We start from the raw sequence: 12,471 nt of genomic DNA, 5'->3' as shown, positions 1-12,471 counted from the left end.
TTCAAATTTGATATGAACCCCTGCAAGGAATTCTTAAAAGAGGCACATGTGAATGAAGATCTAACAAAGGCTGTGCCTATAAACTATGTTAAGGAGCACTATGCCCTTCTTCTCACATGTATTCAGAAGTACTTAACCTGTGAGGGTAGATATAACAAGGTTTACTCCTATCACTTTAAGTTGTTGTTGCATTTTACTGGTAAAGCATCCATAGATATTCCATTTTACTTGTTTCGTAGTCTCAGCAAAATGTGTGATAAAGTGCAATTAAGAAAGGATGACTGTGAAACATCATTATTTCACCATGGTTTGGTTAAATTGCTAGTGTTGGATGGTCTTCAGAAAATTGGTAGGGATTGGAACTATTTTATCTTCATGGCTGGTTTCTAGAGTAAAACAGGTCTTACTCCACAGCCGGTTAGAGAAAGAGAAGAATCAGTTGAGGAACCCACGATTGCTGAGCTTAGAAAGGAGGCAAAGGATAAAAAGAAGGCCAAGTCACAGTTGAAAAGATCAGTGAAGCCCTTGGTTATTAAAGAGCAACCTCAGCCACCATCAAAAGAAAAGGTTAAGCACAAGAAAGATGTACCTAGATCAAGTGGGTCTGAAAAAGTATCAAGAGTTAGGACAAGGAGTCAAATAAGCAGAGAAAAGGGCAAAGCATTAGTTGTTGAGGAAAGTCCAATACCTAAGGCCAGCTTGAGTGATTTGCTTGAGGCCATTGAGTTTGAGCAGGTTGAACCGGTGCATATTGAACCAATGCACATTGATTTGACTCAATCATCACCAGAAAGCACTAAAAAATCTAAAGCTTCAAAGAGACTGAGGTTTGATGAACCAGGTGAGGAATTTGTCTTCAAACCACGAAGGCCTGTTACAAGGAAACAAGTAAGGGAAGCTGAGAAAGTGCATAGAGTAGAGGAAGTTGTAAAAATGCCCAGAACAGAGGTAGTTGAAGAATTGTCTAGAACAAAGGAGGCAGAGAAAATCAAGCAAAAAGACAAGAATATAACAGTCATTATTTCCCAAGGAGGTAATATTATAGCTATAAAAAACCAGGTGGAGGCAGCAAAAGATGAAATTGCCAAGGTGAAGAATGCCACTAGGGAGCGTGCAGTCAGGTATGCCAATTATCGAAGAGCTGTGTTAAAGGGAAGTAAAAACCTAGTAGGTCAGGTGGATTCAGTAGCTGATGTTTATACATGGACAGTTCCAGCTCTCAAACAAGCTAAATTCATCAGAAAAATGAACATGAATCTAAGAGCTGAAAACAAAGCCCTGAGGAGGGAGATTGCAAACTTAAAAGCACAGTTAGGTTAATTAGCTGCTCATTGATGGTGAGAAAGGTCATGTTCTAAGTTTTGTCAAATTTTGTTTAGTTCCATTATTTTAAAGACATATAGGTCTCTGCCACATGTAAAGGGGGTTTAAAGAATCAAAGGTCCAAGCAGAAAATTTCTCAAGGCAAATACACACTGTTTTAGCAAATACAGCAGTTTCGTAGCGTGCTACGAAACTGCTGTAAGTGCTGTTTTTGAACGAAGACAAACAGTTTGATGGGAGGATCAAATTTTTGCCAAAGGAAACACCTAAGGAACATTAAGAAGACCACATGAAGTTAACATAAGCCATTCAAATGATGACAGGTGTGCCTCTTTTGTAAAGTGAAGTGTTTTTGTCTCAAGTCAAAGTTTTCATCATAAAGGCACTTTATTTTCGGTTTTAGGGTTTGGAAGGAGGTGCATACGAGGAGTATTGTTTTGGCTTGTACACATGTTCATCGAAAAAGCCTCCAACACATCTGAAATATGGTGATGCTCATCATTTTGGGGTATTAAAGAGCTGGAGACATGCTGCTTCATTTTCGAAGAATGGTGGAAGACAAGGACCGGAAAAACAGGGGTTTTATCCTAATATTATTGAACCGTTAACGCATTCAGTATCCAAAGCTCGCTTGGAGCATTGCACCCTCTTCTTAGCTATCTCGGCCAAACTGAAAGGAGACAGGTGTCAAAAAGAAAAGAAGAATCATCCTACGAGGAAGATATCATTAGAGATATAGTTTAATTAGGACTCTTTGTAATTCCAGTTCAGCATTTAATGTATTTAATGAGTCAGTTAAATAGCAGATAGGGGTAATTAGTAGCAGTCATCGAGCTCCCCTCATGCTGGAGGAGGAAGCTCAAAGTAGTTAAGGATATGCTTCTATATATAGAGGAAACTTTGATGTAATGAGGGTTGGATGTTTTTGAGAAAACAGAGTTTATTTTGGCTTGTGTAAAAACTTATTCTCAGCAATACAAATGACTGCTTTTTCTTCTCAGGATTCTTACAGTGTTTCAAATGCTTAAGATATATGTGGTTTTGTTTTACCTTTTATGTTTTACAGCTGTATAGATACACAATCACTCAGAACTCACTTTGCTGCTCTGACTTCCTGTGTGTATTTGTAAGTTGAGGTTTCTATGAGAGGTATTTTGAGTGTTTAAACATTACATGCCCTGACTTCTATGAATGAGTAGTTTTATAGTTTGCTGAAGTAATGATTAACTCCATGAGCCCAATGGAAGTTTTTATAATGTCTGTCCAGCCAACATATGTGTTAAATTTACTTTGCAAGAGTTAGCCATCTCATTAATAATTAAAATCAATAACCCTTTGAGAGAGCCCTCTCAGGCTAAGGAGGCTAAGCCTTAGTCAAAAGTCTGGTTTGGAATAGTTACACAGAGTCTTACTGATTAGCAGCCTTCAGTGCTTGATTTTGTGATAACATAACCCATGTCCAAGTGTTGTTCACATGGAACCTTTCCCCACTTTAGTCTTCAAAGTTCTCATTTGAATATTTGCTACTACCACCAAGATCTACACTGGGGCCCGATCCACCCAAGCTCACGCCCAAGGTTTCTCAATGACCCCCACGTCCTCCAACTCATCGGAGCCAGACAATTGCTCCGATAGTTGAGTATAGGTTGTGCGCTTCAACGCCATCCATTTTCGGGGCTAGTTGATTCGGTGGGTGAGTTGTTACACACTCCTTAGCAGATTTCGACTTCCATGACCACCATCCTGCTATCTTAATCAACCAACACCCTTTGTGGGATCTAGGTTAGAACACAATTCAGCACCATAACTCAACTTTCGGTTCATCCCACATTGCCAGTTCTGCTTACCAAAAATGGCCCACTTGGAGCTCTCGATTCCACAGCGCAACTCACTGGAGCAGTCGCACCCTCTTACCTATTTAAATTTTGAGAATAGGTCGAGGGCATTACGCCCCCGATGCCTCTAATCATTTTCTTTACACGATAAAACTCACGCGTGAGCTCTAGCTATCCTGAGGGAAACTTCGAAGGAAACCAGCTACTAGATGGTTCGATTAGTCTTTCACCCCTATACCCAAGTCAGATGAATGATTTGCACGTCAGTATCGCTACAAGCCTCCACCGGAGTTTCCTCTAGCTTTGCCCTGCTCAGGCATAGTTCACCATCATTCGGGTCCCAACAGGTGTGCTTGCACTCGAACCCTTCACATAAGCTCAAGGTTGGTCAACGATGCACCCCTCCAGAGAGGTGATCTCGCCCGTCAACTTCCTTGCACCTCGCAAGTTTCCAAACCTGCCGACTTGCACACATGTTAGACTCCTTGGTCCGTGTTTCAAGACGGGTCAAATGGAAAGCCCGCCAACCAACACCACGAGCGCATAGGTGCGCATGGACCACCACAAGGGTGCATGCTTCATTCCTCGACTACTGCAACGGAAAACTGACAGGTAGTAATCCACCCGTTCTTGTGACGATGCAGCAGCCCATGTTGGTTTGCACCTCAAGTCGAGCAGCGAACCAGCCTGAGACATTCCACATTTGACCAAGAAGAATCAATAGCCTCCATTCGCTTCCATCCCAGCAATTTCAAGCACTCTTTAACTCTCTTTTTAAAGTCCTTTTCATCTTTCCCTCATGGTACTTGTTCATTATCGGTCTCTCGCCCGTATTTAGCCTTGGACGGAATTTACCACCCAATTAGGGCTGCATTCCCAAACAATCTGACTCACTGAAAATGCCTCGTCATGTGACAAAGTCCCAGGCCGATGGAGCTGTCACCGTCTTAGGCGCCCCCTTCTAAGGGACTTGGCATGAGTAAATCTCTTCAGCACCCAGGATCATTGAACACTTGTTCGTCATTAATATCGTGAGTTCTTTCTTGCCATACAAATTCCATGTTGCCCTACATTGAAGGAAATATGAATTAGAACTCTTTTTATAAGTTTAAATACATAAATTATAAACAATTTCAACTTTACGGTGTTGTCACGTTTGTTTTCCAAATAGCGGCAACAATCTGAGCTCAATAATTCATTTTTCCCGCGATCGTCACAAGAGTACATCTATCTCTCACGACGATCCTGAAGGTGGTATGTGTTACCACGCTTGGTCGTCGCTAACCCAAGCGGAATTTTTGCGATGACCAAGAGGTGGACTCAAATTTGAAAATCCACCTAAAACCACCTATCTAACACCAAATTGCATGAAAAAACCACTAAAATGCAGCGCAATGAGGAGTTTACTTACTTGGAGAAAATTTCAGGTGAAATTGTGGACCATTGATGCCGGAATTGACTTCAGAATTTTTCTCAGGTTTGTGCTCCAAAATGCCAAAGGTAAAAATGAACAATGTAAATGTAAAAAATAGAATTACCACACCCCCTTTTATAGTGTTTTTTTGAAAAAATTAGAAATTACACTTTAGGATGTGGGTTTTCTTCATTTATATTGGGTTTTTAATTATGGTTTTTTGGGTTTTGACCTTATTTCCACATATATAATCTATTTATGTCAAATGGATCTTATGGTGCAATGTTTTGTGCAGAAATAGTGATGGCTGGCCCGTATTACAGTCCGTATACACTTGGTCCATATTTTCCGCAAAGTCCTTTTTAAGCTCTTTTTCGACTTAAAAGACGAAAAGATTGCTGAGTTGTTCCTTTTGACTCGTTAAACGAAATAAGAGGCAGTCCACTTTGAGCTCTTTTCCGACCGTATAAACGTGAAAATATTTCTAGGATTTTGTCATTTTAAGGTCGTTATTGGTTATGAAATGGTGTGTCTTCAATCGCTTTTCTACTCTTTCGGATCGAGGTCACTAATTACGAAAAGTAATCCTTGATTATAATGGTCAAGCGGTTCTCTCGAGTATTATTTTATACTTTTTCGGGCTCGAGGGACAAAAATCTACGAAAAAGGACCCCCCTGGAGTTTTCTTTTCCATGTCTTTTTCAAACTATCTAAACATGAAAAAGACTCCGAGTTTTACCTATGTCAGACTCGTTAAACCCTGACGACATTGGACTTGTCACCATGATGAGGCTCGAGCTTCTCTTCCCTAGGGCTTGTTAAACTATCACTAGGTTGGATTCGACCAAAGGTCAAGCTTATATTACAAGCATATGCTATCCCCTTCAAGATTGTTTCCAAAAATAATTGGGGTACTCACCAGCAATGGTGGGGGAAAATTTGGAAGTCATCATTGGTTACCTGCGGTAGCTAGTCACTCTTGAACATTGACACGTTTTGCTTCTTATCGGTCTGAGATATCCACATATTGTCATTTGGCCTTCCATGGTTTTGGGTTGCCATTTTTCTTCATTCCATATTGTTACACATCAATTTGTCACCGTTTGTCATCGTCCCTTTTACCCCTCACTCGCACACTAGAGGACTCATTTCGGGACCTGTGAGAAGTGACATGACCTAAAACCACTTGCATCATATTCCTCTAAGTATGAGCTTCATTTACCCTGAAGACATCTCTTGCTGAATACCCATGAAAACAGCTCTTTTTGCATTAGCGCGGGTCCAGAGTTCACTGCCCGTGCCAATGAGGGAAATCCTCTAAAAAGGGCACGCCATTGGCGCTCTGTCCCAGATTCACACTCGCGCCAACCGAATTGAGTAAAATTTTTAACCAACAAGCTTCCGAAGGTTCTCTTCAACCCATTCACCAACTGAATCTATGTTGAGCTAGGATGGTTTGGCTTCGAATCTCCATAGAAAGGAAAGTGGTTTGCCACCTTTCATGGAAGTTTCCAAGTGATAAGGCTAAACCCATGAATAATGTGGTTGATCCTATCTCTTTCCTCTCTATCTATAAAAGCTTGCCCCTATGCCTTGAGCAAGCTAGTCACAATAGTGATAATTACAGTAGTTCTAGTTCCAGCATAGCGATAGAGAGTTTGAAGCTGCAAGAGCCTTCTTTGTACTCATAAGGCCAAATCTAAGTAAGGATATTTTTTTCACCCAAAGAGAGAGAGGCTTGTTCCTCATCCCAACAAGCTTTGCAAGACTTTTGTAGCTGACTACCCAGCCAAAGGAGGATTTGACATCAGAACAATGGTTGTATTCTTCTTTGTTATTCATTAATAATAGATGAATATCATTATGGTTCCAATCTCATTGTTTTATGTTTGATGTTGAGTTATATCTTTTCTGACTGATATATAATTGCATCTACTAGATTTTATGCTTGTTTTCGTGTTGTTCTTTGCATGTGCAGGTGTCCAATCATGGAGATCGTGGGGATCGTGACCGGCCAAGGCAAAGGAACGAGGGCGACATCTCTTCGACGAATACTAGCGTTGGAATCCAAGTAGGTTCTCACCATCCACTTTTTATTTGCAATTAGGAACTTGTGTGATAGCATTGTGTGATTGTTGCTAGACCCTGTCTAGGCTAGTAGGGATCGTCTTTGTCCGCAGAGAGGATTTACCTCCACAACAATTTGGCAACTCCACTGGGGAGGTCTTGTCTCTTTGGTTTCTCATTTGATTGCTTAGATAGATTTCTGGGTTGGATTTCTTACTGTTTCTTGCTCCTTGGTTTGCCTAGATACTGTTCTCAAGCCCTGGGTTGCTTGCTTTTGTTTTTCACTTAGCAAACTCGATTAGTGTGCTTTTTAGCCTTACAGTCGCGCCAATTGGCACAAGTTGCTCAAAGACAACCCGTGCCAATCCCATAAAAGCGCGAGTTGCAGCCTGACAGTCGCGCCAGGCCTGTCAACTTTTCCAGTTCGCTTGTCTTCTAGCCCTCTGAGCTTGGATTTGTATTTTTCTGCATCTTTTTCAATTACTGGAGTGTGTTTGATCCTTGTCTAACTGGTTTTAGACCTTCATCCTTCGGGTGTTTGCCTTTTTCTGTCGATTTCACATTTTAGCCCTAGGGCATCTAGTGGCTTTGTGCGTCGAGCCTTCCGTAGGAGTCTTGGGTTCTTTGATCATCCAGTCGACTTTGTGATTACTTTTTGTGCTTGCTTAGTAGTTGTCAAAGCCTTTTGTTGGTATTCAAGTGATTTTCTCCTTTTCCGCTTGGATTTCGCTTGACTTCATTTGGGGCTTATATTTTCTTCTTGGTTAGAAGGACTGTTTTGGTGTTTTGGGGATTCGATTGTGTGCTCATTGAGTGAAATTGATCTTTTTTCTTGGTGTTACTATCTCTCAAAAATTATTTAGTGCACTTTTCCATTGAAAAGAAAATGAATAATCTCTTTTGCGTTGCATTAGTTAATTGAAATTAGAAGCTTTTCATTGATTAAGCAATCTAAAACGAAGAAAAGTTTCGTTTATTTGTCATTAGTTGCATTAGAGTGGTTCTTGATTGTTTGTGTTCATTTTGTTTGAAAAATTCTCAACTCTCTCGTAGTTAGTATTCATCGAACGAAATGATATTCATTGGCATATAGTTTGCATTTAGGAAATTGTGAGAGATTACATACGGTAGGACCTGGAAATTGAGACTTAACTAAAGATCAACCATAAAATGAACTGAATGAACTTAAAAATGCATTGGAACATAACGCTCACTGATTAGAGGTCTAGGCTAGAGACGTGCTCGACGTTGTTAAACCTAGTCACTGTTGTTTCACACTACGGTTGGGTGATTCCTCCTTTTGTGACTCGATAGTGGTCTAGCACGGACTTGAGCTCCCACGTACCGTCGCGTATATAGGGGAGACCCCACTAGGTTATCATCCTTTATCCACAGGAAGCCATGTCTGCCGCCTTATAAGTCGTAACGCACCGAACACAGCATTCGGGAAGATTGACTTCCGTACGAGAAGTCCTTGGTTTTCATATGACTGCTAAGGTGTATATGCAGTTTTACGAATTTGTTTGGTAAACCCTTTGCCTAGTCTCTCCAGAGTAGTCACTTTTGATCCTTTTCGGACTCCTTAAAAGAAAAGGCTCATTTGAGTAGTTTGTCACTTCGGGCTCAAAAAGCATTCGAAGGCGACTAGAGTCACCTTTTTTTCCTTTTCTCGACTCTTAAAACATGAAAAGGTCAAGTTGTGTCTATGCGTCTTAAAATTTATTTGGCCACGAATAACATTACCTGGTTAGATCTTGTGTGCATTAGTTTGAGTAGGGTCCTTTATCGTTAGATTCCGTTAGGTCCTATTTGAAGTTCATCATCCTGGCTGAGCCATCGACTCCTGTTCCAAGCGATCAAGGGTCTCCATCTTCCGCTGCTCCTGAGGTACCAGTTGTGAGTGATACTCTTCCTGTTATCCCGAGTATCCAACCGATCAAATCTCGTGCCCCGGGCGACGAAGATTACGAAGTCGATTGGAACCCCATCTGGGAGCCTGACGAGGACGATATTCCTGTTACCCCCCTGGTGTTTCATCTCCAATTTCTACCTCTCACATGGATGAGACATCTCCTAGAGTGAGCGAGACACCTATGTTGTTGAATATCGACACTCCCATCCCAACTACTTCTCCACTTCCCCCACCCTACCAGTCGTTGAGGGATAGGGTAAATTCCAGGATCCCTGCTTCGACTATGTGGGACCCCCATATCACTCCCACCATGGGATCATTTGTTTCACAAGTCCACACTACACCTGTCACTTCAGTTCCGACAAATCCAACTGTTTGGGTAGCACATTCAACTGTGGTTGTTAGTGTTGTTACAGCGTCTTCATCTTTGAACACTGGTGCTGGTCCCCCTCACGGTCAAGTGAGTAGCAGCCAGCCGGCACACACACCTAAAGTTATCCATCATGCACATAGTGCACCACCCTCTTCTGGTCCCTGTTGCATAAAAATATTGTCACCATGATTATTTGCAGTCAGTATGGGTCTATCATCACTTGTACTGTCCTCCTAAGCAAGTCTAAGACCTCAGCTCTTAATATCAAGCTTTAGAAGTGGGAGAAAGACATTAAAAATCAATGTAACTCTGGTTCCGCACTTTCTCTCATGGTCACCTGCGGTCCCGCACCTTCTGTGTACAAAAGCTGCGTACCTACCCGCTCTGTTCCTAACGGTGTAGGTGCGGACCCCTGTGAAAGTCAAAAGGTGCAAGTTTTATCTTAAAAAACTCACTATGGGTTAATTCTAGAGATTTCTAGAAGGAATTTTGACGTGGATTGTTCACTCTGAGGTGGTTCATGCATCCCAAACGAGAAGGAGCTAATCCCTTGACTAAAGGAGCTATCCCTTTGAAGGAGGGCTTTATCCCTTTGAAGGAGGACCTAGTAACTTCCCTCCATTGCACTATAAATACAGGCATTGGGGTGAGGACTAAGGAGGTTAGAAGCTGAACATTTTGAGGGTAAATGCTAGTGAAATTAAGACTCTTTGGTTGAGCTTGAGAGGAGAGATCACATACCTCTTGGTTCCATTGGATAGTGAGTGAAACTTGTTAAAGTAGAGGAGACATCTTGTTGGACCCTGGGAGGAGCTTGTACAACGTCAAGGCAAAGGTTGTAAGGTTCTTCTTCTTTTGAATTAATACAATCAAACTCATTTTTCTCAACAAGTATCTTGTGTTATTTGTTTCATGGACTCTGTTATCACTGACAAAATTCCAATGCCAAATGTCCTACATTTGTTTGATGGTAAAGCGTATAAAGCATTTTTGTAGTTTCGCCGCAGAACATGTTTTAGGCTGCGCTACAAAATTGGGGATTTGTTCGAATCCATAGCAACTATCATGCAAAATAGCTCTGGGGTGGATGCATTTTACAGGTGGCATGTTCTCAAGCTCCTGCGTGTATGCTTGTCATCAGTTCTGAATCTGAAGGGAAATATTACAGGTGAAGGAGTTACTCCAGGACTTTGGCAAATAACGTTGAGTGGGATGAAGAGAAGGAGTGTTTTGAGTCTCTGGCTTCCTCCATTGGTGACTTTTACGCTTTGCATCCACCACTGTTGCCAAATCCCTCTGGGGAAAGATTGAAATTTTATCAGATATCAAAATCAAAGTGTAGCATTGAACAACCTATTGCAAATGAATAGCAGATCGCCCTCCAGAACTACACGATACAGGAGAAAATCAAACAATAAATCAGGTCAATTACTTTGGGTCGTTTGTGAGGTATTTTTATAATTTACTTCCACCTGATGATAAGGTTCCTACCCGAATGGTGCTTACTACTATTGACACTATAGTGTTTAGAGCCACACAAGAGCCTTTTGGTCCATCACAAACAGTTGTTCAGTTGCAGCCCATTAAGATTAATCTTCAAGAGGAATCATGCTTAAGAATTACTTCTTTTGTGGCTGATGGCATGGTGGTAAATCCTGGTGATGTTTTACTTGATACTTCGGTGAACGCCCTTTACTTCAGTCTCAAGGAGATTGACCTTACAATTCCGGTAGATGCAACAAAGCTAGATAAGGACATTTGCAATATTGTTGATAACTGCTTCACAGGGGAAAGACTTCATGTTGAAAGATTGATTTTTACACAGACACCATATTTGTCATTTGAACTTCTCAATCTTGAAAAAGATCCAGCTTGTTTTTCTTTATGGAAGGGCCAGCCTATTGATTCCAGTCAAAGAAAATGGTTTTTGCAGGCAACACACTTAAGTTTATCTCTAGAGATGGGAAGCTTTGATGATTTAGCTCAGAGTAAAAGCCCTCATGATTGGACGTCAGGCTTGTGGAATTGTGTTGAATTGCATGAACCTGGCATAGAAGGAGCAATGGTGACGGCAGATGGTAGTCCATTGGTTACAGTACCACCTCCAGGTGGTGTGGTCAGGATGGGTGTAGCATGTAAAAAGTTCACCTCAAACACTTCTGTAGAGCAACTATTATTCGTCTTGAAATTATATGCATATATGGGGAAGGTGGGTGCGGAAATATCAAGAATTGGAAGTGGAGGTAAAGAAAGAAGCACAGGTGAAAGTATGCAACAAAGGAATGGAAACAAAGAATTGGATAAGACTGGATCATTTGGTAGCTTCATTGAAATGGTTCCCAGTGATACTGCTGTTAGTCGTTCTGTTGATGATCTTCATCTGAAGTTCCTAGAGTCGGTCCCTGGCCAAATGGGGATCCAAGGCCCACCCTTGGTTCAGTTTTTGGGTAGTGGAATTAACATCAAAGTGACACATAGAATTCTAGGTGGGGCAATGGTAATATCATCTGTATTATGCTGGCGAAGTATTCAAGTTGACTGTATTGAGACCGAATTGGAAACTTCATTGGAATATCTAGAGCCAAGTAGTGGTGTTAAGATTCACCCAGATCAGAAAGGTGCAGATAACCTGCCTCAGATGCGTGCAGTTTTGTGGATTGATGGTCATAGAGATAACTTGATATCAAATGGACATTCACATCAAAATGTACACATTAATTGTGCTTTTAGAGAGCCCTTAGCAGGAGTTTCTTGCCAATGGAATTTGGGTAGTTTGAAAGGGCTCAATATGTGAACATCGAAAACAGAGTTTCCAAGGAGTTGTGGATTTTCTTGCTGCAGAGCTTTTCAATCCAAATGCGACACTTATTGTGAGAAAAAATGTGCAGTCATGCCTAGCGTTACTTGCTAGTCGAACATGCAGTGAGGTTTCGGTATATATGGAACAGACGATGATATAGTCGACATGTCACATGGAAAGGCTCTATACAAGGCTCTATACAAGATATCTACAGAACTGTATGAACCTTTGTGGGTCAATGGAGGTGGTCACTGCAACCTTGAAATTTACCCCGAGTACTTCCAGCATTTGAGGAAATTTATCCAAGAACTGGAAAACTCAGAGAAAATTAAATTGAATCAGATTCAGAATAGTTTTCAACGACCATCGTGTAACAAGTTCTTTAGTGTCTTGTGTATGGCTGGTCTGTGCCAACGCCGAAACTGAATTGAATTCTTTTTGTTTAAGGAATAACCAAATGCGTTAGGGTTCGGTTTTTGTGTCAACAGAGTTCCAACAAATGGTATATGCTTGCATCCATCTTATCAGTAATTCTTTGCATCGAATCAGAAGAAGAGTGGACGGGCTGCACTATGTGACTGAAAGAGTTATTCAAAGTCAGGTTCTTATTTGAGATCCATTCTCTCTTTTGCTTTAGGAACTAGATAGGGCAATCTCTTCATCCTTTTCAGCGGAACGAAAGGCGTAGGAAAGGGGTTGCACATTTTCCTTTGGTTGAAACACCGAGCAGCGTGCATAACGGTGTTT

At 41.3% G+C, this 12,471-nt stretch overlaps 1 pseudogene; it reads right to left on the bottom strand.

The window, feature by feature from the left end:
- Positions 1–2,679: 2,679 nt before the first annotated feature.
- Positions 2,680–4,305, bottom strand: LOC149152334 (25S ribosomal RNA; annotated as a pseudogene).
- Between the last annotated feature and the right edge of the window lie 8,166 nt (positions 4,306–12,471).

This window comes from Pinus tabuliformis, chromosome 9, assembly GCF_031772625.1.
Source record: "Pinus tabuliformis cultivar Carrire ecotype Pingquan chromosome 9, CPIR1, whole genome shotgun sequence".
NCBI classification, from domain to species: Eukaryota; Viridiplantae; Streptophyta; class Pinopsida; order Pinales; family Pinaceae; genus Pinus; species Pinus tabuliformis.
This window is presented reverse-complemented; position numbering and strand designations above follow the sequence as displayed.